This window comes from Platalea leucorodia (assembly GCF_965183815.1).
Source record: "Platalea leucorodia genome assembly, chromosome: 4".
Classification (NCBI taxonomy): domain Eukaryota; kingdom Metazoa; phylum Chordata; class Aves; order Pelecaniformes; family Threskiornithidae; genus Platalea; species Platalea leucorodia.
The window spans coordinates 93,207,734-93,235,511 of NC_138826.1; positions in this window are offsets into that span (position 1 = coordinate 93,207,734).

Here is a 27,778-nt window from a genome sequence, read left to right on the forward strand (position 1 = left end):
TGTGTAGTCACACTTCTTGAGATGGAAAGGACCTCATACTGCCTCACTTTCTGAGACAAAAAGGCTGTTCTGTGCTATGATGACTGCCCAGTACAGGAGTAGAAAGCTCTGGGAGTTTCCCATGCTGTGGTATGCCTGGGGCATGGGATGACAGCTTCCATCTGGAGCACGTCTTATATCCTACCTTTCTGCAAACTGTTTTCTCCACCAGACTGGATATGTACAAGGGTGTTCTCTGAGGTTAGTTTTAGCTCCAGAGGAAACTCCTTCCAGAGCCCACAGAAGGAGGTAGACTCCTAGAGAGACCAAGTCAAAATATCTAAATTACAGTCCCTTCTGGGGCCCTAAATTGGGCTTGCCTAGACCATGGATGGAGGGTAAAGGAGATTGACTTCATGAGGCTGAAGGTGGTTTCTCAACTCTGTGGAAAAAATGTCTGTGAAACAGGACTAGTCTTTTTTCAATTTATCAGCACTGTGTCTTCCAAATCAGAGCCCCAGACCTCTGTAGCTCTGAACTCAGTTGTTGCCTAGGGCAAAAGAGCAGCAGAGTGAGCTGTCATCAATAGTTGTGAGCAGAATCAGCATGAGCAGTAATTTCTTCCCTAAATCTTCCATTGCTAAAGAAATGGTATCCACTATGGTGAACCACAGGGGACCTCTTCTTGCATTTCCAGAAGGCTGAACCATTTTGGAAGGGTTTTAGTGAACGTTGTATATTTCTCACCACTGTACTTAATCAGAATCTTTTTAAAAATTAAAAAGACCCCAATAAGAGAGCTAGATAAAGTATCTTCATTTCTCATGAATGCTTTCTCAGAAGAAGAACAAACTTGAATCCACAGCACTTTTAGATTAAAATCTGGAAACTTCCAAAGCAAATACAAATTAGTCTGTGGTGTGGCTGAGCTTCCACAGAACATCAGACTGCCCCAAATTATCTATTTAATGTTCTTACAGAATTTGGTAGAGCAGTTTATGTTTAGTTTCTATCTTTATATGAAAATGGTAAATCTTCACCCAAGCTACATCATAGACAGCCTTCAAAAGAGCATGATGTTTGCAGAATTTCTATACAATACTTTAGGATACATACTGTTCCATCAACATCCATTGCAAGGCTAGAAACATGCTGTAGTGTTGTCCTTTATTTTCCATCTCTACAAAAGTTTTACGGTGACTGTAAAGGGCATTGGACTTCACAGTTTATATATAATGCCATGCATAAGTAACATCAAGGCTAGAAAAGGGCAGGCATGGGATAAATTTGGGCTTGACAGGACAACAGGAAAGTCCATTTCAGATAAGCCTGGTTGACAATAATAAATCTTCACCTAAGGTTCATATGAGGCCTTTTCTTGTCTTTCTCTTCATCTTTTCCTAGAAGCAAGAAAATATCATGTTCTAACTCTCCTAACAGTTCCTGGGGTAAATGGAGTTCTAACATAAATGCCTAGCTCCTTTTCGTGCCCAATTTTTTTCTTTCTTTATACTTCAAAATAGTGTGGAAGGAGTCCCACAGCACCACAGCTTCACCTAATGTTGTTTACATAAAAAACCTTTTTAGTCAGTTTATCACTCAGGAAATTTGCATCAAGATCATAAAATAAATGTCTTTATTCCACTTAACAAGGATACAAACTTCATCTTCTCCAATGATGTGTTTTACTTCTGGCCAAAAAGATTAAAAACCTTTTCCTATAGGTCCTAGTTGTTCAAGCTATACCAGGGAGCACTAAAATTTTACAGCCCTGTTTAAAATACAGCATCACTACTCTTTGTGGTTAATATTCAAAATCTAATCACCATCTGATATGACTACAAAAGTCACAGTAAAAGTATTCTTTAAATTTTTTCCAAACCTTCTAACAGATCAGCATTAGGTGGTAAACTTGTTTGTGTTGCCAAAATACTGAACTTCTCTGCTAAAATAGATGCTTTGAAATAGATCATGGGAACTCTTACTGCCTGTGGAAAGAAATGCTTATTTGATTGTCAGTAGATTTTTAAACACAGTTACTGACATCCTCTTTAACACATCACACAACCCTCATATACTTGTGATGACTCTCCACCTTTTTGTTTGGTGCTATGGTGCCCATGTGCAAACACACCTGACTCTTTGCATTTGAGCAAAAGCCTGCTCAGATCTCTCTGTGTCGTCTCCTTGTCCAGCTCCAAGGTCAGAGCCCTCAATTCCATCTTGCAGCTCATTGCAGTTTCAGTGCCAAAGCTGCCTGGCTGCCTTGGAGCATGGGGAAGCCAAAACCACAACTGTCTCTGCCTGCTCACACCAATGTAGTTGTAGCCTCATCTGTAGCAGGGCTTCCAAAAAGAAATTCATATGGAAAACATATTTATCAAAAACTATCTGTAAAAAGCAAAATTTCAATGACTTTTTTCCCCCAGAATATTTCTTATTCAGCATTATTTTCTTCAATGTTTACTAAAAATAAAGATTAAATTTTGGTGTAGCTAGTTAGATGTTTAATATTAGTATCTTTCCCAATAGCATAGTTTTTCAACAAAGTCAAAACTTACCACTGAAAATGTTAGTGAAAAAATATTATTTTTTTATATTTTTGAAGATTTTTTTACAGTTTTAAGGAAGAAAGACAAGTATTTTTTCAACAGAAGAAAATCATAATTGTGGTGATCTTCATTAAAGGAACAATGAAAATCCAGAAAACATAGCAAAAAATGAGTGGAGATCAACTTTGAACGTCCTTAGATAACACTAAGAAATTAGTTAAAACAGTCATTTTCCTGATTCATACTGAACCTTATTTACAACCCAGCCCTCACTAGGAAATACCAAAGTTCTCCCAGTTTTGTCCACTTTTGCTACCTATCACATGTTTATGCGTGTGATCTTTGTTGACACACTTTATGGCAGGTATTGCACACCTCCTGATGGATTACAGAAGTAGGTAGGAATTATTAGGACCTCAGAGGCAGCAGAGCAAAAAATGTGGCCATGGGAAGAAGGGCTGCAGAGCTTCTGTGTAGACTCCCAGTGTTGGAAGCATCACCAGCGCAGCTGCCAAGTTGTAGCTGCCCACACAAGCACATGCTAAATGGATCCTTATCTCTCCATTCTACCATGAACAATTATTTGTTTTATCTTTATCTGTATTTTTATCTCCACCCTAGGACTCATTCAGCTCTTTTACAAAGACAATCCTTGGATAGGATTCAGATTCAAGCTTTTTTTTTTTTCTCCAGACAAAGCCTTTGTATAATTGTGCAGGCATTACACAGATTCCTTTTTTCTAAATTTTCACTCAAGTCAAATCTCTTTGTATTGTATAATTAGGTAGCATTTCCACTTCAGACAAACCCTGAGAGTATAACTCCCTAGCACTGAAAAGTGAGAGCACGATGCTACCATCCCTTATGGAGAATCAGACCACAATTATACCTTAGGTCTTGAATGCATATGCCAGCTGAATTAGATAAATACCTTTAGATAAATAATTAACGTTGGCCTGGACCTGCTGAGTAAGATGTGCAGTCCCAGGTAAAAGAAGGTAAGCAGAGATTAACCATTTCTAGTTTGGATCCTCCAAAGTTTGCACATTTTCACTGCCCACCTCTGTATAGTGAGAAAGTGAGTTCAGTCCATCATATGTCATTACATTCCTGGTTTGGGGTTTGGTACAGAATGGACTAGTAAACATCCACATTGAATTTACTTCGTCTTGCTGCATTTTCTCTTTCGAGATGGAACCTCTCAGAAACTTGAATGTAACAAGGGGTACAAAAAGGCCTAAAATGCATCATCATAACAATGATGTGCCCCAGCAATAGGCCCTTTCCCTGAACACGTACCCTACTGCATGTTATAATGGCAGCAGCAGGAAAGAAAAACATCAGAAGAGCCCAAAAACCACCTCTGTGCCCCTGTGTGACCCCCTGGTATGGGGCTGCTCTTCTGGTGCTCAGCATGCAACACTAGCCTAATAACCAATGTATCAGTGAAGTGTAGCACTCAGCAAATCACGTTTTTGAAACATCAAGGGTTTTTTTTTTTCCAGACAGGAAACCATATATTTTACTATCACATGAAAGACAGCAGTCTGCTGCTCTTTTTGGTTTTGTTTTTTCAAAGCAACGGATTTTCTAATGGCTTTGCACAAGTATAAACTAGGTTATTTGCATGCTTCTGAGAATATTCTTGTTCTTTTCTAAGTCACTTGTTTATTAAATGGCATAGGAAAGTCTCAGAAGTATTGAAAGACATAGAAAGATTAGAAAAAGCAACAGTTCCTCAAACCAAGTTTTCAGTTCACGTAAACTCCATTACTATAAATTTAGCAATTTAAATTAAAAAACACTTTGAAAAAATAACATTTCCTTTATTGTCAAAAACACCTCATTCAGCTCCTCCAAGTAGGTGATAGCATGTCTCTTCATGTAGCTGTTGAATTAAGGCCACAAGGAACTGTTAGATATACAGAAAATAACAATGTATCTTTGATAAAAGCCATGTTTCTCAGAAAACCAGCCAGTCATGAAGGTAACAATAGATGAGGAATCCACCACTTCCTATGGCAGATTGATCCCAATAGTCATCAACAATATAAGTATGTGTCTGCCATTTAAGGTTCTTCCTGGATACAGGAAGAAACTTTTTCCCTACGAGGACAGAATTGGAGCAGGTTTCCCAGGGCAGTTGTGCTCTCCATCCCTGCAGGTTTTTAAGACCTGACTGGATAAAGCCCTGAGTAACCTGGTCTGAGCTCAGAGGTGACACTGCTTTGAGTAGGAGGTTGGACTAGTGACCTCCTGAGGACCCTTCGAGTCTGAATTATCCTGTAATTTTATGACACTATAATCCCAACATTAATTCGCCTGTCTCCAGTTTCCAGGCACTAGTCTTAATTAGGTCTTTGTGGGCTACCAGGCTTAGCTCTGCTGAATTATATCTCCTTGGAGAGCTCACTCCCTGGCCACCAAGGAACCAGAAAGCAAGATGTGACAGAGCACTTAGTCTCCCTGCTGTGAAACTGAGGCAAGAGGCTCTGGCAAATCCAGCCTCCAAGGAGTTTCCCACTCCTAGCTCTGCAGCAGGAGATCTCCAGGCTCCCAAGTTGCCTGTTGGTGAGCCTTGGGAAAAGCTCTCATCTGCATCACGGAACAGCTCAGAGCCACAGACCTCGGCCTTTCTTCATTCCCTGCCCAGCAGACTAGCAGAAATGCTTTTGACTGGAAAAACACACCACAATTTCCAGGCTGCCCCTATGCCCAACAGCAAGCAACTAATTGCAAAAATATTTGATTATATTGTTTTGTTATTAAAGAAGACCAGATATCAAAGCTAACTCGGACACAGAATTAACAATAAGGGACTCTTCAAGACATGATAGACAATCATGCTAATACAGGAGGTGCTTTCCTATTATAATAGAAATAGTAAGTTTTGAAATTGGGATGGTAGAGTTGTTTCCCACATGGAATAAAATAATATATATTTCAGACCCTTTTGTTAAGAATTACAACAGAAATCAAAATGAGGGATTTTTTCCAATTAGGAAGCTAGAAATTACCATAGTAGGAAAAGGGGAAAAAATATGAGAACAGTTAATATGTTCTCTTTTATCTGTAACAGACATTCTTTACTGTTTTGGAGACAGCAGTTAGTCTAAGTAAATTAAATCAAGTGTTTAATAAGATTTTTAAGAAGTCAGGAAGGCTGGAAAGAGATAAATAAGTCTAGACAAAATATCCCTGTTTAATGTGGTTATTCACGCCACCTATGAAGGATGTGACTTGTGGTGACCAAGCTCTGTAATCATTGTAGCATGATACAGAGCATCACTGAATGAAAGAACTCAGTTGTTTGAACTTTGGGGTATATAATAGTCCCTCTCCTAATGGAAGTGTGTTTAATGCATTGAAATTAGTTTGAAGAGAGAAATTGTCCCAGTTCCCATTTTTTCTGCAGATTCTTTTTAGGCTTGGACATTCTCCCAAGATATTCAGGAAACTCCACTCAGGAAATGGGAGAAAAATCTGATTACACTTAAAATACATACTGTAGTCAATGCTTTGCACTACTTTGCTTACTACTGTGTTAATTTCTGCATTTCCTGCTGACACTTTGGTAGAGCATTCCATGCAGCTATTACAAGGCACAGATTTTCATTATAAATTTTTACATTTCAGTCACGGAGAAGCAAGAAGTAGAAGGTGCTGCACATCATCCCGGATGAGATCAGAAGTGTCATAGAAACAGGAAGCTGATACATCTTTGCCAGAAGATATGGATCAAAATCTGAGCAGGAAAAACCCCAAGCTAAGTAAATATGAATGAGAATTTATTAATCTACTTCTTCCCACCCCATTTCAGTGTTTTGATCCATCATTTCAAAAGAAGCACCATCATTATTTTGGAAATTTTGTGACCTCTCAGCGAGATTTTAGGCTCAAGATCATAGTCCCAGATGACAACACGATGCTTACCTGATCGGATCTTTCAAAAAGCAGTGAGTGCTTTCTAGGCCAGAATGACAATTCTTCCTCCTGTTCTTCACTTGCAGGTTTACATGATGCATCTCACTGTACAACATGAAAAAGATTTGACGGAGAAGAGCTGGAATATGACTATCATATGGGGACAAGGTTCTGCTCTTAGTCTTTCATCATCTCTTCAAATGCTTTGCAGGATACAGCAGGCAAACTAGATTTCATACAGAAAATGCTGATTCACCTCAAACCAGACAGAAAATATATCCCTTTTTGCTTTCAGCCAGTGAGTTACCATGGGTATCCCTGAACAGCTTTGTGCTTCATGCAGTGCTACATATACTACACCACTGACACTGCAATGCAAATAGTAAACGATGACAGAAGAAACAGTAGGTATTGTGGGCATGCCATCTAGCCACCAAACCCTACCCACCCCACCCCAGCACCCTCCCCCCTAACTCCCCCCCCCCAAAAAAAACCAAACAACCCCCAAATCAATATTTTGCCCCTAAATGGTAAATTTAAAAGATCACTATTGAAAACAGGAAAATAATCTCCACTATGCAGTGAATCAGAGCATATTTTGGCCACATGTTATTTCCTCATGGGTTGGACTTCTAGATAAAATATAAACCACAAAAAGCTTATTAAAACAGGAGCAAGAATGGTATGTCTCATTTCTCCTCCTTTTATATTTTTGTTTGGAACTTAATCATTTCCTCGTTTTCGAAAACTGAAGGCTACAGCACCTTGAATTCTTTTTGCTGACTTTCTCCTGGCTTGTAAATAATGCTTTTTCAATGATTGACTCACTTATCAAAGAGTTTTCACTGTGGTCATTTAAAATCTTACTTCTGCAGTCTATTTCATCAGTATTGTCAGGACAGCAGAGATGGCTTTGGCAGCAATCTTAATAAACAAGACAGAAGAGACATCAATAAAGCTTTATACACAAGGCTTTGCCATTAATAAGACTCCTTTTAAAAGCCAGTAAATGTTGCCCTGTAGTGGATTTACTCTTGAGGCTTGCAGACTATCACACATGGCAAAGTACATACAAGTAAGGTGACAGGTAGGAGGCAGCATCTTACCTGCATCATATGGAGTCTCATCATGGCATTCAGATTTTATAATTTTTGTAAAGTTCATATTAAATGCTGATCTGGAACACGTCCCCTTTTATTCAGACATGACTGCTTCATCTGAAAATCTGTACAAAGCTCCACAGTTATGGTCACAAGAACCACCAAAGACCCAAAATCCAACTTTGACCTCCCCTGCCTCCCATCACTATCACAAAGGGACAGAAAAATTTTACAGGTCACAGAGAAACAAAACCAAGAGCTCAGCAAAAGTCCAGGAACACAGCAAAATAATGTACAATTTCAGCGTCAGTTCCAACACTGTGCCATGGCCAATGTTTTCCAGTTCAGACCACAGGCTTCCGGGGTGCTGAGCAAAAAGCCAGGAACTGAAAATTCTCCTGAAAATGTGGCTACTTAAAATAATCAAAATTTCAAGAGAAATTTTCTGTCTGATATATTTTGAGATCCTCAGATGAATCTAAGGAGTATTCACAGAATATGAAAGGTATGAAGGATGTTCCCGAAAATCACCACCTGTAGATGTCTGTAGATTTATGCATGGGGAAATCAAAGCTATGCAAAGTAAAAGGGTAAAAAAAATTGAAGTTGAAATTCAGCACAGGGTTTATGTGGCAAAAAAGAATGTTGCACTAATCAAGTGTAAGAACTGGTATTCAAGGAGCTTGTGCCTCAACACAAAGGGACTGGTTAACACTGATAAGACGTTAAAGCTATGAGGGAATTAAGACGGCAGAGATCATTTTTGCTATAACTTAAACGAACAACCCAGCAGGCTAGCAGCACCGATGAACAAACTTTGTTAGCACATGGTTCTACTCTTCCTAGTGACTCCAAGTGCTCTGGCATTGTGATGATCAGTGCAAAGGCTGCATGGATACTAAGCTCTTGTGTGGTCCTCAACATTACCCTCCTCCAAACTGGAAACCAGGCAGAGGACAAGGCAGGGCCAAGATGGTCTCTTTTCATTGATTCAGGAGTGCCTGAAAGAACACAGCAGAGCAGTGGCTCTCAGTGAGAATCTGCAGCCATTTCCTCCTCAAGATGTCGTGTGATGCTGCTTCCAGCAAAATTAAGGCTATAGCAAGTCAACCCATTCAGGGTACAGGCTATAGGTATATGATCTCATACTTCACATCTTTATTACAGCCAGTGTAGAAACACCTTTCTTGCCCAACTGTATGAACTAAGTTCTGCCTCCTCCTATTTAAATCATATGAATTCTCTGAAACCAGTGTTACAACACTGGTTGGGCTCAAACGAGAGAGCAGACAAGCACAGATAGACTGACTCATTACTCAGATTTGAGGAATGTCTGCATTAGAGTGATGAATAAAATGCTTAGCCCTAATGACTGTTATTTACTCTCCTTACTCTCATCAACCATGTGAGCAGGAATAAAATTGAAATGCTAATTCTCAGCTCATGTGAGTCATGTTTTCTTACAGTATTCAGACTTCTATTTTCTACTTGTCCCTTTGGCACACCAGTGCAAAAATAGCTGCTTGGAAAGGAGGGGGAAGACGGGCAGTTGAAAATAATTGATGGAAAGGGCTGCTTCTTCAAATTTGAATGGAAAAGATAAGTTTCATGGCTAAATTACCTAAATCTACTAACACGTAAATCTTACTGTTAAAAATGACGATGAAGGAAGGGGACTCCAACTATCTTTTCTTTAGCAACCCTGCTCTTGAAAACCCTAACTTTAGTTAACAGAAAAAAACCTTCTTACTTTAACCACTCTTACTGAGCCAAATGCAGTTGTCTCCAACAGATTTATTTTATCCTTCCGCACACCCATTTTCCCAACTCAGAGCTTAAACTCTGATACTTTTATTCCTTCTGAATGGCCTTAAGTAGTCATACCTATTTCAGTGAGTCTTCAAGAAGAAACCTCTGTGTCAGCTAAGGTTTCTAAAACTGACCATGCATGGAAAATTCTTGTGTGAAACTAAGTCATTAGGCTGGATCTCATCATGTATCAACAAGACCGTCAATTCATTTCTGTTTTTACAGATGTTTTCTAGTTGCGTCATACCTACCCTTTAAACATTCCTTCAGAGTTCCAGCTCAAAATGAAGTCCACAGATACAAAGAAAGATCTTCATCTAGATGGCATTTATTTTCAGTATGACTGTTGAAGATGCTAAAGGGTTTGTCTAAAAAGCACAGATTTAGGGGAAACACATTATTTAAAATTGTGTAGTCTAAATTAAAAAAGAAAAAAATCTATTTCAGGCTCTGAAACATGAGAAAGCGTCATGTTCATTACCTAGAAATTACTTTTAGAAATTTCAAAGACAAGAGAACAAGTGTCTATGTCTCTTTAACGGGTGCATTGTAAGCCTCTTCTTGGATTGAAAGAGCTGCGGAGATAAGGTGTTGGTACTATACTTTTACATATGTGTCAGTAACAAGTTCATTGTGGTCGTCTAGGCTATATCTATACTTGTAGTTAAGGTTGACCTTGCAGTTGCCCCGAGCCTTCTATGTTTTAATCCCAGGACTTGTGCCCAAACGCATATGTATCTTAACACTAAAATTTCCACTCATCTCCCAAGACCAAAGTGCACTTCTGCCATTTACCTCTAACTCAGTATGTTTTGCAGGATATCTTGAATTTACTGATTAAGTGCCCAACCTCAGCAAAGAAATTCATCCAGAGGCAAACCTATAGTTCTCTATTTTTGTCTTTCAGATTGTCCACTTTCATTTTTCCACTTATTTATTAGAAAGAAAATTCATCACACTGTCATTTTTACTGGTAAAAGAATTTTCAATATTGGGCCAAATTTTTGTCAAACTTCACTCCTTTTACTGAACTATTTTTGGAAGAGTTTTCCACTTTTAATTATAAAGCATCTTCACTCCTGCTAGACCTAATCAATTTCTCAAGATGTTTAGAATATTTGTTCAGATAGGGAAATTTTGCAAGTGTTCAGTTTGCATCTATGGTTCCAAAAGTGCCCTACAATTTTAGTTCTGCATTACCTTTTTGCTCTGAACTGATCAGGAGAAAATCAAAGTTAAGATAGTTTTCACAGCTGGTACCAAATGGCTTGCTAGAAGTAATATCTGTTTGACCTCGGAATTTTGCACTTTTGCCCTAAAAAACTGTGGCAGTTTTGGGTAATAACCCAGGCTGGTGAGCAATTCTGCTGTCTCATTTCACAAAAGCAAAGAGTTGGAGAGTCATGGTATCACAGCACCATGATATTCAAAACTCTTTACAGCTACTTTGAAGCAAATTTTTCAGCGGCGTGACTCAAGGTACATAATTCTTTGGCAAAATATTCTGGCTAAATTTGTTTGGTGCACGTCCATGTCAGCCAAGAGAAAGAAAACACTTCAACCAGTGGGTCAAATGTTAGCTTAGAACAAATACAGACATGCTCTGAAAAATTGCACATAAAATCTCTTACGCAACAGGTAAATCCTTAAGGTTTTACTGGGTGTGTAGGACCAAGAAAAGGTCAGCCAATTGACTACATATGGTTCAACAGATGCTTCCTTTGACCTGCCAAAATCTTTCGTGTTGTCATGCTAAAAGAAACCTAGTACTTTATATTTGTGACTTTAATTAGTGAGGAAACTAAAAGTATTGGATTATGAGAACTAAAACTACAAAATATTAAGCACTTCTTAGAAAGATTAACAAATATTATAGATAGTCTTTAGTTCTGAAGAGGGAAAAGTCTAATGACACCTCCAAAGGAAAAGGAGCCTCCTTGTCTTGTTATTGTTGGGAAGATTAAAGCTGGAAAGCAACACTGCTGTCACAAGCCACGTCTGCCAAAGAAGGAAAAGAAAATCCAGAGCACCAGCATGATGAGAAAGAGAGAAAGAAATCATAGATCATGTCAGAAATGAAAATTCGTGTCAGTGGAAATTGTCTTCACTTTGTGTTGTGTCACTTCTGCTCCACTCCTCACTTCTTATCAATAAGACAGTGTTCTGCTTTACATTCTTCATATATCATCTTTATTAATAAATTCTTTTTAAAGTAATCATTAATTAGTGATTAGTCACGTTTGCATAAGATCTCTTGAATGAATCTCTTGCTAATTTCTCCTTCCTTGCAATTGCCATGACTTATAAAAAGTTTGATTACTTGCTTCTTATACATTTTTTGTTCACAATTAGAAATTTGTCTCAGTGCAAAATTTAAGTCTGAAATGTAATATGACAATACATCCCACCCTACCTTAAGTAACCATGAGAGACAGCTAATTTGGTTTCTTTATTTAAAATGATTTATGAATGTGGATATCCTTCGTCTAGAAGCTTTCATATCTTTGCAGATTAGGCTGGCAATGCTGTGTTATCAGGGGCACCAATCTTTCAACTAAGCCAAAGCCAAACTCCACACTTAGCCTTAATTAAGAACTAGCTAAAAATTTGCTTGTTTTTTGAAACTTTTGAAATTAAAAACACAGCAAATTAAAAACTCAGCACTTGAAGAAGTATTTCTATTTGATTTAAGACTTATTTATGAAAAACAGAAAACCAAAACCTTTATTAGAAGTTTATAAAAAGTTTTGTTTCTGAAATTCCACTTATTCCTTTCAGATACCTATTTTCAGATTTCACGGATCTTTTCAACCACTCTAAAAAAAAAAAAACACCACCTTAGTTTTAAAATTACATAAGTTAAAAGAACAATGGAAAAAAAAACAAACTCAAATTAATTTTCTGCTATCAGAACATTTCATGATATTTAGATATTCCCTAACTCCAGAAGAGAAATTATATCTCACAAAAATATGTATTTTAAAGGCATAGTGAGAACAGGAGCACAAATGCAAAAACCATTTTGCAATCCTAAATAATTCTCACAGAGAACGAAGTAACTAACTTCTTGCTCATATTGGCTTGTTGCATGCAAAGCCAGTAGGTCTTCTTCCAAGAGTAAATTGTCATTTACAGAGCAAAACTTGATGGTTAAATTGTATGTATGTTATCTAACAGCCCAGGCTCCCATTTCATTACAGCTCCCCAAAGAAAACAATCAAGTTTGTCAGCATTCCAGTGAGAGTGTTTAAACAGACAAGTTCATGAACTTACAGGACGGCAGAAACAAAAAGTTAAAAAACTACATACACCAAAAAAGACCTATCATGAAGTAAACATAAACCAACCTTCTGAGTCTATGTCCAGTTTAGAACAGTAGATAAATCAAATTCTGAGAAAAAACATGATGAGTGCCGCTGTTTTGTCATGGAAAATTTTGTAGAACAACATCAGTGCATCATATTTCATTTGGATAAAACCAGAGATTTCTGACCTCTCCTGTCAGCCTGACTTGGTCTGTACATTCACCTTCTCCCCATCTGTCTGGTTAGTTGTTCCAGAAGGGCAATAGAAAAGGAAACACACAAAGCTTAACTATATTAAAATATCATGTCATATTGAATTTAGGGATGGATGGAAGATATATTTAATATTACTGTACAGTTTGTAACTGTTTTAAAATTGAAGTGTTTCAAAGGATGAGTTAATACAAAGTTAATATCTATCTTCAAGAAAAAGAAAATGTGCATGCTGTTCAAGTTATTTTCTCAAGAACGACTTCTGAAATGATGCAAGTGCATGCAGGCCTTTAGTAAGCTTTGCCTCAACGTCTGCTAAGGACCTTGAAAATGTTCCCTTAACATTTTTCATGCAGAATTTGAACTTGTGTTTCTTCACTCTTCCTTAGGTCAGGTTTCTTAACCTCTGTAGTCTCCTCCTTGCCTTACAAGGGCTTTGGAATAGGAGCAGCTATACTCTTTCACTCTCTGGCCTGCCACACGTGAAGTCAGACAAGACAACCTTCAGGCCTAAGAGTCCTAGGAACAAGGCTATTCTCTGTAATGTTCTCCCATGTAATTCAGAGTTTGCAAAATTCATTGTCTACTGTCAGTAGAGACCAAGCCACAATTTCAAACTCAAGCTTGTGCATCCTCAGCTTTTCTCTGCTACTTTGCCACTCTTGCCTCTGAGAAGATTTCTAGGAAGAGCAGGATGTGATTGATATTTTAATAGCTGTCTTTCACTATAAAATTTCCTTGGGGAAGTAGCAGAAATGATAGTGACTGCTACAAACTAATAAGGGCCAGAACACAAACCACTGGCTTCAGCTGGGGAATCTGCAAAAAATAAGTTTTATTCTGATACCATTGGCAATAAGAGATTAACTTATTTATAGCACTGTCTAGAAATAGTCTAAGACTTCCTACTGCCAAATCCTTAAACTAAAGTGTAATAAAATCACACAGATAGTGAGACAACTTCTCTCCTAAGGCAAATGGCACACATTAACCTCAATGAGGTTTCATACAGCTAGGCCAACAGAGAGGGAGGTGCAGGTTGTCTTACTAAATTTTTAGTAACTCCGTGGTATGGCTTATGCATACACTCTTCAGAGGCCTGTGGCCTCCAAGGTTTTTATATTTTTATCCTCCAAGGTTCAAATCACACCCAACCTCACATCTGGTAAACATGCATGAAAATGAGTGTGGAGGGCATGAGTATATTCTCCAGGATTTTCAGGTCTCCTTGATTCCAGCAACATATTTACCCTGCTTAAGGAGGCTTCTGGCTTTTTGGCTTTAATGTTTCGCCTCCTTTATAGGAGATGAAGCAAAGTTTTCCTTCATTCTGCTTTATTTTGTCATGTCTTTGATTGTTGTATGTTTTGTAATTAAACAAACCAATTGCAACAGCCATAGCATTTGATGAATCTTCTCAGGACTTTGAAATTTCTGCAATGTATTGATCTTTATGAATGACTGTCCTCAAACCTCTCCCTCCAGATTCTTAACTACTCAGATAATAAGAAAGACTGAACAAGGTGATTTCTTGGAAATATTTAAGATCCACTGCACTTTATAACAATCTTGTAGAAGCAGTCCAGTGACACAGCTCTGTAAATATTTCTTGTGATTAAATTTACTTTTTCCCTGCCCACCATATTTGTGTTTATTATAACTATTATTGAGGATCTTTGCCAAAAATGTAAGTATTATTACTTACAATTTTTACACTAAGTATTTTCACATCCCTTAAGTCATGTTGGAGATATATTCTGGATGCCTTTCTGAGCAGCCATAAGGAGAGTTGTACAGTGGTGGTTTATGATGTGACCAACAGGCACAGCTGTTTCAGTTGATACAGCAGAACTAAAACCTTCAAAGGAAAGAAAAAAAAAACACAAACCAAAAAAACCCAACCTCCCTTTCAAGGGGGAACCTTATTTCAATGCTCTAGGAGGTAATGAAACTCCCCAAATATCAAGGCTCTAAAAGCTTCTTAACGTATTCTACATTTTTTCTCAGTGATTAATTTCTTGTCGTAAGAGAACAGCACAGTGAAACTGTTGGCACTGTCCAAAATCATTAGTGTGGTAATTTGCCCTGGCCCAGCTACAAATAGCATTTATAGGCAGAAGAGAGGAGAAAACACAGAAAAGCAGGGGAGGCCATGCTGCAGCAGCACCAGCAGCAGCAGCAGCCCTGGCACTCTGGGAGGGAGGACTGGATGTGGGAGGTGAGGAAGAGCCCCCACATTAAAGTTGCGCAGCGCCAAGAGGCTGCGGGCAGTGGTGAAGAGGTGACCCTGCTGTGCTGCATGGGAATGTGGTGGCAGAAGGCAGAGGGAGAAGCTATGTCTCCCACAAGAGAACAAAGCATTTATGTATGTAAAGCTCATACACAAAAAGAAATTGAAACCACGGTTTGGGAATGCTCCAAGATGAAAGAGCCAACTTTGCCTTTTGGAGGGGGACAAGTAAGTCCCAGCGATAAAATCCTCAGGCTCTAAAAAGCTAACATCTGGACTTGTCAAAAAATTCTTATTTGCCATCCAAGAGAACATAAAAACAGGCCCAAAGCAAAAAAAAAAAAAAAAACACCAAACCTCAATCTCAAAATCACAGTCGGCAAGAGCAGACGTTCCACAATAAACTCTGCAAGTCAAGACAAAGAGATGTTGGAAGATGATGCAAGAATTGGAATGAATTATCAGCTTTGCAAGAGACTGAAGATACCATTTCAACATGCAGAGCAGGGAAAGGAAGATGGGAACAATAAGACTGCTGAAGTTTCCCTAAGATCGGAGCCTAACAAACAAAAGCTGAAAGCAGAAATAGCAAAGAAATGTGTCGATGCACTGAAAGCAAATGAACTATGTATTCATTTAACATGTCCAAGGCAGCATAGCACAAGGACCACTCATTTTAACACCAAAAAATCAGTGAAGCATTCCAATCTTAAGAAGCGTGATTTGTTGGAATGCCAGAGAAAAAGAAAGCGCCCTGTAATTAGCTTAGAATGGATCAGAAGGTCTCACTTCCACCAAAGGCCAGAGCTAGAGAACAGGAGGGGACTAACCAGGCTAAGAAAGAGTTTGTAAAGTCTTGTAGAGGGCAGCAAAGCTCTCACTAGAATAGATCTGGAAAAGACTGTCTACGTCTCCAAGAAAGTGAGCCTCACTCTGAAGCTACAAGGCAGGCTGTAGAGATTCTTGCTTTGGGATATCACAGCATGGAGGAAAAGAGGAGGGAGATTTGTACTGTCTGAAGTGAATTACCATCCAAAGGAAACTCCTTCGCTGACCAGATAAAGAACATAAGGTCCCTGAGTACTCTGCTTTATAGCTAATGTAGCTACCTCAGGTAGCCCAAAAAGTTGAATGCCCGCAGTATCTCCCCCCATCTTCCATGGACATCCAGGCTAATTAGATGGTATGGCTAAGGCAGCTCCATCATCATTTTAAAAGAAGGCACCTACAGCTTCATGAAGAATTGAGCCCATTCTTGGCAACTTTTTTTGATGTATTTTGAGAACCGCAGCAGGTCTGAGCATGTCAAAAACAGAGGCAGAGGAGTGCCTACTTTCTGGCTCCTGATTCAGCTTAGATTTGACTTAGATGTCAAATTGTTCAGACCATTTAGGAAGAAATGTGCAAAGGTATTATTCTAGGCTGCCCAGACAAAATGCAAGGTGTTCTTGGAAATTACTCACCCCAAGAAGTCAGGCAGCAGCTGAGCAGTGTCATCACACATTTTGGACAAAAGCACCTAAATTCTGCCTAGTCAATTACTGGAATTAGGTCTGATCAAATACACAGAAAGGGAACATTTTCAGCTTTCAACAAAGACAGAAATGCTGGCACAGATGGTCAACATCCATGTTTTTTCCATGACTGATGCATCAGCATGGGTCTGATGGGTGGGTTAAGAAAATAATAGATCATATTTGGTTTCATTCAGCACCTCCTTTGGGAGACACTGTCTGCATCTCAAATAGCAAATGCAGTCTGTGGAAATTCCTGAGCCATGTATCTATTTCCCTGCTGTTAAGACTGGAGACCTGTGAGAAACCAAACTATAGAAGGCAGAGGGGAAAATGTTGATTTTCCTGTCCTCAATTTGATACGAGGTCAGAACAGAGCTGGAAAGTGCACCCACATCTAAGGTCTTCAAAGATCTTCCACATCCAACTGTTTCGACATAGTCACTGTCTGTGTCTCAGACCATGGTCTGAATTGGTTCAGCTCCAGGTGTTTCACCAAAAACCACGAGATTTCTCTGTATTCATATTTTAACCAGCTCAATGTGCTAAAGTTTACATAGATGACATTTTGATCTGACTATGTATTTATATAGCAAAAAGCATGACAGATGGCTCAGAACAACTTTGGAAAAAGCCCAGCCTGATGGGTTAACGCTAAATAAACAAGACAAGAAGTTAAGTTTAGACAGATGAAAGAAGGAGGGGGGGGAAGTTGATACAAGAAGATATGCAAATAGGGGCTGCCTGTCCCTGGAGCACTGGAAGGAAAAAAGTTTCCTTGGAATGATAAAGTACCCCAGGAAAACACATCTAATTGTGCTGCCTCAGTCAACAACCTGCAAGCACTTCAGACAAAAATGTCCGAAGAGCAGGGGCTGGAAGTGATGGCCAAACGCTTGAGACGCATTGCAGACGCTAACAAGAACTGAGCATCAATGCATTCCCACAGAAAAGGAGGGCATGCTTGAGTCAGGCCTATGGAGGCCTTGTGTATATTTATTATGGGAAGCATAATCACAAGATAGGCTCAGGATGACAATAACAAATCACGGAGATTTTAGGCTGGAGCTGGCTCGCGTCCTGCTGGTCCAGAACTTGAGCACATTGTGTTGGCAGCATCCTGCAATACAGCACTTGGATATCACAGGCAATGACAGCATTTCTTTTTAAGCAGAACAGACCTAAAGTGCATAACAATATGACATTAGTAAAATATTATCCTCATTTTAAACATGGACTGTAGATGTCACTGTGCTATAGGAAGACATGCATTAGCAGTAATTATCCAATGCAGTAATATTAGGACAGCAGTTTATACAACCCATCCATCTGAATTTCCAGACTAGATTTTCCAGGCTAGACTGCAGAGGGGCTCTCTCTGTTCCTACCATGGAAACCGGGCCACTGCCCAGCTGAGACTGCAAAAGCAGCGAAGCCAGCAGGAGAGCAAACCAGACGGAATCTGACTTCAGACACACTGCAGGGGCTGGGAGACCAGCCTCCCCTTTGGCAGCTGTTTAGGGATGCTGCTGTCTAATATCTAAAGTTCTCAACTAAACCAGGTTGCTGCTGGGTACTTAATGAGCAGGTATACTATAAACACTGTACTCTTCTGGGTGCCTCAAAGAATTTAGTGTCCAAGCAGCCTGATTTCTCCTGACTCTGACACCAAAAGATCAGGAAAGAAAAGATGCATTTATGATTTGGAGCACAGGCAGATTTAGGGTGTCTCCTCTGCAGTCAGATTGATACGTGACTGCAGCACAAACAGGCCTTCCTCATCCATTCGGGTGCCAGTAGCAATGCCACTATTAGTCAGGCTTGGGGTGCAGTCTATGCATACAGCATCCCGCAAGATTTCCAGTCTGGCTGGAGCTTATGGTCCACACTTCAATTGCTTTCAGCAGCAGCAAAATGAAAGCTGTCCCAGGTCTGCCTACAGGCCCTGCAGTCATAGCCTTTCAGTGGAGACAGTCCTGCTGACTCATTTGAAGTTGCACACTGAGTCTTATTTCGGATGTTTGACACAGGCAGGCCTGAGCAATGGAAATGCAGCATGTTCAGCAGCACATTTGCTACCAGCAGTGATTGTCTATCTGTACCAAAACCTATTAATTTTACCCCTATGCTGTCTTCCCAAAGGCCCCCATAACAGTTAGTTGTCTTGGCTAAAATCCACTTCCCTGGCAATGTTAGCATGCGGACACAGCACTGCTATTGGGCAGCACATCCAGCTAACTGATGGAAATTGTCCTGGTAGAAACCCCATAGAACAAGGTAGCCAACAAATGATGCAACTAAAAATATGGTCTACTGTGGCCTGGGGTAGCAAGCAAGCATCCAGATTTGGGTTGTCAGGGAGAGGACACACAGGAATTCCTCAAGCCAGCATCCCTGTGGTCCCCATGTGGTATAGCTCTGGTGTTGCTAGCAGCTGTGAGACAGTTTGCAGTGTCTTGAAACCTGTACTCATGACTGTCACATTTTGTTGCTGTACTGTTGTCCTGGAGGGAATATTTGGGCAACACAGGGTGACCAGCCCATGCCTGAGTAATTTGGCATGTATTTTTTGCCCCGTGCTGGTACATGAACCACCCTCATTTTCCTCTGGAGTCGTGCTGTGTTGGGAAAACACAATGTGGTGGAACTTCTCTCATCATAGATCTTTTTAATGTCCTTTGCTTCTCCCTCATCTGTGTGGACTTCAGATGCTTTATTCCCTGATGGCCTTAGTGTCATGCAGTACATCCAGGGCAACATCTATAACAGCTGGACCACTTCTGTTGCTTTCCAGTCCCCAGTAACAGCTGAGATATTGGCTGAGTCTGGCTGTATTTACTTCATGACAGGAAAGCACACACACCAGGATGGAAAACGGACCTTAACTGGACATGGTGGCTGGTGGAGCTGTCAGATGTACGCTGCACTGCAGTCCTTGGACGGAGGGTCCCAGGGCTGAGCTATGAAGAGGGGAAAAGATAGGATGGAGCAATGGTAGTTGATGCTGGACTTCATTTCCACTGGAAACTATTTCAGCTGCTGCTGAACTCTTGTTCAAGAGCACAGTGTGATGAGATTTGGACACTGTGAATCCAGTTCTTCTCTTGTGGATGGTAATTTGGAAAAACATATCTTAATTTCCATTTGTATCAGTGTGACAAGGCAATAAGACTAAGGGGTCAGAATCTCACTTGTCCTAAATCAGCATTGCAGATATGTCAATCTTGACCCACATTGGCTTTTACCTGCCTAGTTCCTGGTCATGGTGCCAGCCCAGCTGCAGCAGCCCAAAACTCAGAAGAAAACACCACAACATAAGCTGACTAAACAAGTCCTGCCAGCCTGTTACTGCTACTCAGCCTGGTTCAAACTAGCATTATACCTATGCTAGGGTACTGCAGTCATTCCTCCGGCTGCTGTTTAGATGTAGTAGTAGTGCAATCTAAAGGCATTATGTTAGGCTTGGTATCAACCTTCTTTTATGGTTACTGTGTTTGGTGTTGGCGTTAAATATGGAGACTTGTAGACACTTGCAGTATAGATTTTGTCTGGGACGTGGGGGAAAAGGGGGGAAAAGGGACATTTCTATCGAAATAGAGCCTTCTGGACAATATTTTTCAGACAATTCTACACGTAGTTCTGCATCCTTTTTTTAATGGCATTGCATTGACTGCTGGTAATCTTGGATCATTCATTAACTACAGTTTTCTCTCCTGCTATTGACCTGCTATAGTGTAATTGCAGCAGTGCATGTGTGGTCTCCAGAGAGTCCCTCTGTGGGGAAAAAAAAATCACAGAAGTGTCTCCCATCCATCTTGATTGTAATTGTGAGCAGAAGGCTGTGCAAAGTCACACAGTCTGGCTTTGTTTCTACTGACTCACGGCTGCCTCTGGGAACTCTGAGCAAATGCAGCTGCTGAGCAGTCTTTTAAGCTGCTTGGTTGCAGGTTGACAATAATTGCTATCAGAGAGCCAAGGGATACAGAGCTTTTATGCAGAATTCATATACAATATGTTTAGTAGCCCAAAGGGGAGATTTCTGCCCAGTGATTTTCTCTGCACATCTGCTCACATACCTCCTTTTTTGCCTACCTATTGCTATTACCAATTCCTATTTCTCCTGAAAAAAGAAATGAGGGAATCTCAGCAAAGCTGCAGAACCAGATCACTCTTTGACACTGTGTCATTCAAGGAGGGGGAGGGAAGAAGAATCAAAGCTGTAATTCCCTTCTTTGTTTGTTTGTTTGTTTGCTTGCTTAGTTGTACCTGTAAGAATCAAAGGCAGAGCAATTGCTGATCCCAGATTCAGTAGTGCTATGAAACGAGATAGCTCCACTGATAACACTGTTAGGTGAGTTAGTGCTGTTACCTTTCTTTTGAAGCATCACGTGGTGTCAGACACTCCTCCGTCCTTCTGGGACAGAACACAGAACTAAGAGGTCATTCCTCTAACGCAGTATCTGCATCTTTTCCACTGTAAGACATTTGCTATGAAATACCAATGTAAAACAAAACACAAAGGGGTGTCAGGAGGGAGAATCCTTGACAGTGTCATTTTTGTTTCTTGTATTATTACATAGTTCATTCCATTTCTTTAATATTTACTAATTTTGTATTAAACTATGGATATAAAAGATGAACTTATGTTACCCATGCTATTCTAGTCTTGGCTTCATTTTTAAAAGAAAACTTGTCTCTGTGACCTTGTAATCACTGTAAAATTTAATTGACATATAACTAAAGTACTGCCTCTTGGTCATATGTTGTCATTATACAACAGCCCTTAACTCAGCTACAGTGATGCTTTAACTACATTGACTAATCCAGTAGAGATTACAAGATAAAATTCAAATAGCAAAATCTGAAGGCACTTCATGCAAGAATTATGAAGTAGAAAGGGCGTAAAGAAAGCTGCTCTTAGCCCCATAAGTATTGCAATTCCTTTTGCATTTTCAGAGGGACAGGAAAATTCTGCCCCAGAAAACCTCACTGCAGAGGAGTGGTTCTGCATGCTCAGAAATATAGAATGCAGCCTTAGCAGTCTTAGCTGCACATGCAAATGGGTACCAGAGCACAGCACACAGCAAGGACAGTGTTTGCACCCAGGACAGATTAACTGGCATGTAAGTATTAACCTGTTTGCATCAAGTCACTGTGGAGCACCTCAGCGCACAACTGAGGAAAATGAGGTGGGATTTTTAGCAGATGATTTAGATGGGATTTTCTCATTTCAGCTATTGATGGGAAGGGGATCCAAGGAGTTTTGAGCTTCCCACTGCATCGACAAAATAAATTTAAGACACAAGGAGGGCTTGGATCGTCCCCAAAAACATCCCCCTGGGCTTGCACAGAGGGCAGAACAGGGCTTGGCAGAACCACTGAGGAAAGGGACAGACCACTTGCTTGCCAGGTCAGACCCAAGCCTCCTCCAAGGACCTTTGCTGAACTGCAGTACCACAGAAGGTTGCATGCATTCATCAGACTAGCATTATAAAAGGTTGAACCATTTTAATGTTGCCTTTTCCTCTAGTAAAACAGTCAGTTTTAGAGCCACAAGAATAAACTTGACCTCGTCTTTCACACACTAGTAACTAAAGAGATGATCTCCAGAGGGCTCCTTCATAGCACTTGTTTTTTCAAGCCCTGTCATGTGTAAGAGTTTGTTGTAGGCTTAGTGAAATCAAAGTGCAATGTGTGCTGTCTTCCACCAATCCCTGGTAGTATTGCCAAGAAACTTAGTAATTCTTTTCTCAACCTGGAGCCTGAAAAATAAGACTCTAAATTTCCATACTGGCCTGCACTGTAAGTGCTTAATATTAGAAAGAGAGCACTTACAAAATGGCATCCAGCTGTCTTTCCCTTACATTTTCCTTCAGAAACTCTAATTCTCCAAAGTTATATTTGGTGGCAATTTTGTTGCTTAAATATCCATTCCTAATGCAAGTCTGTCAGCTGTATCATCTCACAGTCTGATCAAGGCTGCTGAGTCTATGAGGCACGTTAGGTTTAAGTGATGTAGGTAATGCACAAAGCTTCACCAAAGGGTGCAGCAGTACCAGCTCGTTACAAGATCATTCAGCTTCAATACAGATTTTATAAAAGTATATCATAACATGAAACTAACGGCTTTTATTGCTGGCTTGACAGCAGAAAAGTAATTAATAGGCAAACCACAGCCTCTGAATATCTGTAGAGTATAGAGTTCTAATAACCAAAAAGTGCCGAGTTATGTAAAAATTCCGTAAGGTTCATTAATGATCAGACATAGGTGTGTTATTCCACCTTTAGTAATTTTTCTAGTTGGTCCTTCTGTTACAAACTTTAGGGTCTGTGTCCACAAAATTCTGAAAGCCACCATCTTTCAGAACTAGGATGGCTTTGGTCTATAATCAGAAGACACAAGTCCTGGCCGATTACACATCGTGGTGGTAATGGTGCTTTCCTTGAGACACTCGGGCCAGAAGGTCTGGATGCAGCTGGGTACCTCTGCATGCAGCATTTCAAAAGAGCTGTCCCCTGGGACAGAAAGCAAGGTCAAGTCAGCAAACCTGCCTTGCAGCCACCTAGCTAGCAGACTGAAAATAAGGGAGGTATCAAATGCAACCTCTTTGGACTGCTGGACAGGACTACGTTGTCCTTTATATATCACCCCTTTACAGAAGGAAAAGCGGTAGCAGGGAGCCACCAGGACTGGGGACCTTCCCATGGAGGTCAGGGCTCCCAGCACAGCTCCCAGATATTTCTTTCCAAAACTGAGCAGATGATGCAAGAATTCAGTAATTAGACTGTGCAGCTAAGATATACAAGACCTCTTTCAGTTGTCTTCTCACTTTTGAAGGCTCTTAGCCTTCTCTGTGTCGCTTTCACAGAGGCTGCAAAACTTGAAGGCTTAGGTGTATAGGTTGTCATTGCTTTTAAAATGAGTATGCAACGTGGACAGGTTAATAGCTGATTTTGCTTGAAGCCAACAGGAGCCAGCAGTCCCAGTCACAGGACCTGTCAGTCTGTAAGCTGATCCTGGCCTCTGGAAGGAAAACAGCTCAGAGTGAAATTGTGTTGCTTCAGAAAAGCAGTTTTCTGTTAAAAGTCTAGTTTTCTTTTAATCAAAAATAAACTCTTTGTGGCCTTCACAACTCATTATTAATTAGATAACTAGCAGATAACCTGCAACTCAGCTAAGCAGAAACATCTTCTCTCATCACTATACCAAACAGGCATGACAACAGAGAGAGTGGATAAAGGGACTTCCTCCATTAGCTAAGCCAATAAAACTGCATAATGTGAACATGGGCTGAGGTGAGAACATCTCATCTCTGGAGATTTCTCCACTTGTACATGATCATCCTTTCCTCACGGCGCAAGTGATTCAGCCCCTAGCCAGTCTGGGGCTCCTCCACTTAACTCACTCCAGCCTATTAAGGTCCTTCTTGTGCTGGGTTAGAGTGGGGGAGAACTGGATCCAGTATTCTGAATGTGGTCTAAGTCATATCTCTAAATCTACTGGCTGTGCCCCTGTTTGTGCAGCCCAGGAGGCTGCTGGCCAGCCCTGCTGCCAGGACACACGGCTGCCCTGTGCTCAGCTGCCCACCAGGGCCCCAGAGAGCTGCTCCCCAGCCAGTACCCCCCAGCCTGGGCTGCTGCAGGGGTGCTTCCTTCCCAGGGGCAGCACTGAGCATTTCTCCTTTGGCATAGTGTCCATTGTAACTGTCTGTTAGATAAATGGTTGAACCATAGAACCATGAATGACAGGATCGGATTGAAAGTTTTGTCTAAATCACTTCACATTGACATCCTTTTTCCTTATATTATTTATGAATAACAACATAAACCTGTTAAAATAATTCCAGATTTATTAGAAATACCTAGCAGAAACTGTATTTCTATGTTTACAAACACAGATTAATTTCTCTGTACATACGTATACCTTCATGACATCCGTCAGTTTCTTTGAAGTAGCACTTAAGGAATACAGCTGGCATGCCAGAGTGTGTTGCTTTTCCCTTTGTCATGCCTAACAAATGCATCAGTGGCAGAAGAGCCCCTCAGTCTCCCAAAGGTGGTGCAGGAAGAGCCCTTCTCCAGGACTTTGTCATTGCAGTCTTGTTTTCCATGTAAGACATTGCACAGTTTTAGAGAAATTGAAGTCTGTTTTCCATTGTCTTCTACTAACCCCTGCAAGATCTTCTCAAATCCCAGCTGTGCTTTTCCAGAGCTAGGTGATGTGGTCTCTGTATCTCTTCATAGCACAATAAGGTCTCAGGCACCACTTTCTGAAGGGTAGTGATCTTAGCTGGCATGAGTTCAGTCTTTTTCCTGGACAAATGAGAAAAAAAGCTACTGACCAAACTTTTGAGCAATGCTGACCAAACTCGGTCCCCACAGACATCTCACTAAAATCCCTTTGAAAGCATGACATGGGCAAAGGTATCTCTTCAGCAAATACTGCTTGGCATCACCTGGAAGCACATACTGAACACTGCTAGCAAGTATGTCTTACATGACAAGATCTCCATTTGGAACAAGTAAAGTTATTACATGAGAGGAAGGTCAAACATTTAAAATTCTATGCACTCAGAACAAGGCTCCATCTAGTCTGGTATCAGAGATGTCAGCTTAAGAAAAGCTAACTAAAAGCAAAGCAATTACACAATGTTTCTGTCACAAGAACACCTCCCTTTCTATTAGTTTTGAGTTTAGGAACATGCTTAGCTGCAGATTACATTTGGATCAGGGTACTTAACAGGCACTGATGAACCTCTTAGTCATGAATTTGTCATTTTTAAGTCATTTTTATTTGAGGTTTCGGTAACTTCCTATTGGAATGAGTTCCACAGTTTAACTATGCTTTATATACGTGGAAAAATATTCACCCACAGCATTAATACAGAATCCCACTGTCCACAGTAAAATGAAAATAAAACTTCTCCTTAAAAGAGAAGCACAATCTTATGTTACAATAATATTGGTAATATTTTCCTCCTTTTTATGATGCAGATAACTAACTGTTTTTTATAATGCCAAAAATGGAAAAGGTGGCAGTGCGTGTATAATTTCTACCAGGTAGCTCTCTTTTATGCTTGGTACAGCACACTAGCATGTTTGTATCTTTCTAGTTGGAAAGCATTCATTACAAGAGGCGTCCAGATGGAAGAGGGGCTTGTAGTCAACTCACTGGCAGCTGTGGGCAGCCGATGGCCAAGCAGGGGAGTAACCTGCTGCAAAAGCAGCAAAGACCCTGGCAGGTCATCACCCACTGCAGATGCAGCACCAGGCTGAAGCTGCTGAATTGCTTCTATAAATGCAGCACAGCTCAAAAGCACCTGACTTGTTTCCGTATCTGGCTTATATCTGGAAGCAATTTTATGTGCCACAGACTCTGATAAACATCCTGCAGAAGCTCAGCCAGATCCCACTTCCCTACCCCATGGGCTTCCCAGTGATCTCTCACCAGTTCCTTATCATCTTTTCTACTCCAAGCAGCTGACGTGGCTCACAGGGATGCTCAGGGCTGGGACACCCCAGCGCCAGGTGATTCAGTGCAGGGTGGGCATATCTGCATGATCGCATCCGGGTGACTCCCAGCACCCAGGGCTGCCCACAGCAGTGACCCCTTGCAGCCCATGGCGTGGGGCACCGTTGTGCAGGGACACCCTATGGCTCTGGCCGAGCTGCTGCTGCTGCCTGCTGCAGGGCAGTGCCCACTGCGCCCCATCTGGGCTGGCTCCTTGGAAACACTCAAGCATCTCCCGACACACATACAGGCTGGATTTAAGCGTTTCCATTAAGCAGGAGATGCGCATTCCCCACGCAGTGAGTAGCTGGCTGTATATGCTACCATCGGAAAGGTCATGCTCAAACCATTCAAAAAGAGCTGAAGACAGAAATTTTAATCTTAGTGCTTGGGCCTTCTGCCACTGACTTCTGGTGTGGGCTTTGGCTTGTTCTGTAGACTCAACTTGACCTGAAGAATCAAGGCAAATCTGAAGAAAATATGTTTCAGAAATGGTAAGACTGTAAAATGGCCATTTCTGGCAGTTTTTGCTTTGTGCACATGAGATTGTATCATTTAACATATTTCTAAGTTGTGACAGTGAAAAACTTGTCTTTGGAAGACCTATAATTTGCTTGGAATAAGCAGAATACCAATTTATAAGATAAACCAATGGAACAGAACAGCCAATTTTTACTTCAGGCACTGACTCAAGCGCGGTCTGTGGAGATTTCTCGATCTCACTCAATCCAGACTGCAGACAGAACTTCTCCTAGTTTGCTGAGCCCTGCTCTTTTCTGTTCTTGTAGCATGTGTAGTTTATTGTTATTTCAAGTGGGTTTTGTTAAATATTGAGAATACTGAGACAGAATTTTCTTCCCACTGGCACATGACACGTAGTGGTTAAATCTGTTAAAAGGAATGTGTACGTATTGCGAGCAATCCAAATGAGGTCAGTGACAGAAGTAGGGGTGAGTGTGCAAAATACATACACAAAAAATTCATGAACAGTTATGCTAATTAAATTATTGTACTAATTAGAATGAAAAGCGAGCCAAGAGGAACTGATCAGAAGAACTAGCAGCTGGTTACCATTGTTATTTTCTAGATTCCTTCTGTTAAACATTCACATGAGAAGAAAGTGATCATAACTTCAAATCAGCAACCATTCTTATATGAGACCACAAACTCCTGCGTCAATTAAACAAGTTGATTTTTCTTACGGATGGCCCAAAAGAGCCAAGTGCACCAAGGGTCTGGGCATGTTCCTGTGTCCATCAATCTATGTGCACCTCTCATTATCCTGGTATTAGTAGTCTCCACAGGCAGCACAGGGCTGTTGCATGCATGCAAAAGTGTTTAATTACCTGGGACACATCTGAAAGATGGCTCAGCACTTCATCTGGGGACTCAGCAGAGCTAGGCATAGGAGTTAGGTACTCAAACCAGCTCACTGTCAGTGTTACACAGCCTGGGCACATCCTGATGTCTTGTGGTCTTTAACTGATAAAAGCTTCAGAGCTTGTCCTTGACATAGATGAATACTACCACCGTTTCCACCATTTCAGGAGTAAAGCATAGAGGCAAGGGACGGGCTTTGGTTGAGAGGAAGCTGGTGGCTGAGATAAGATCAGAACAGTGATTTTCTGCAGGAATGGTGTC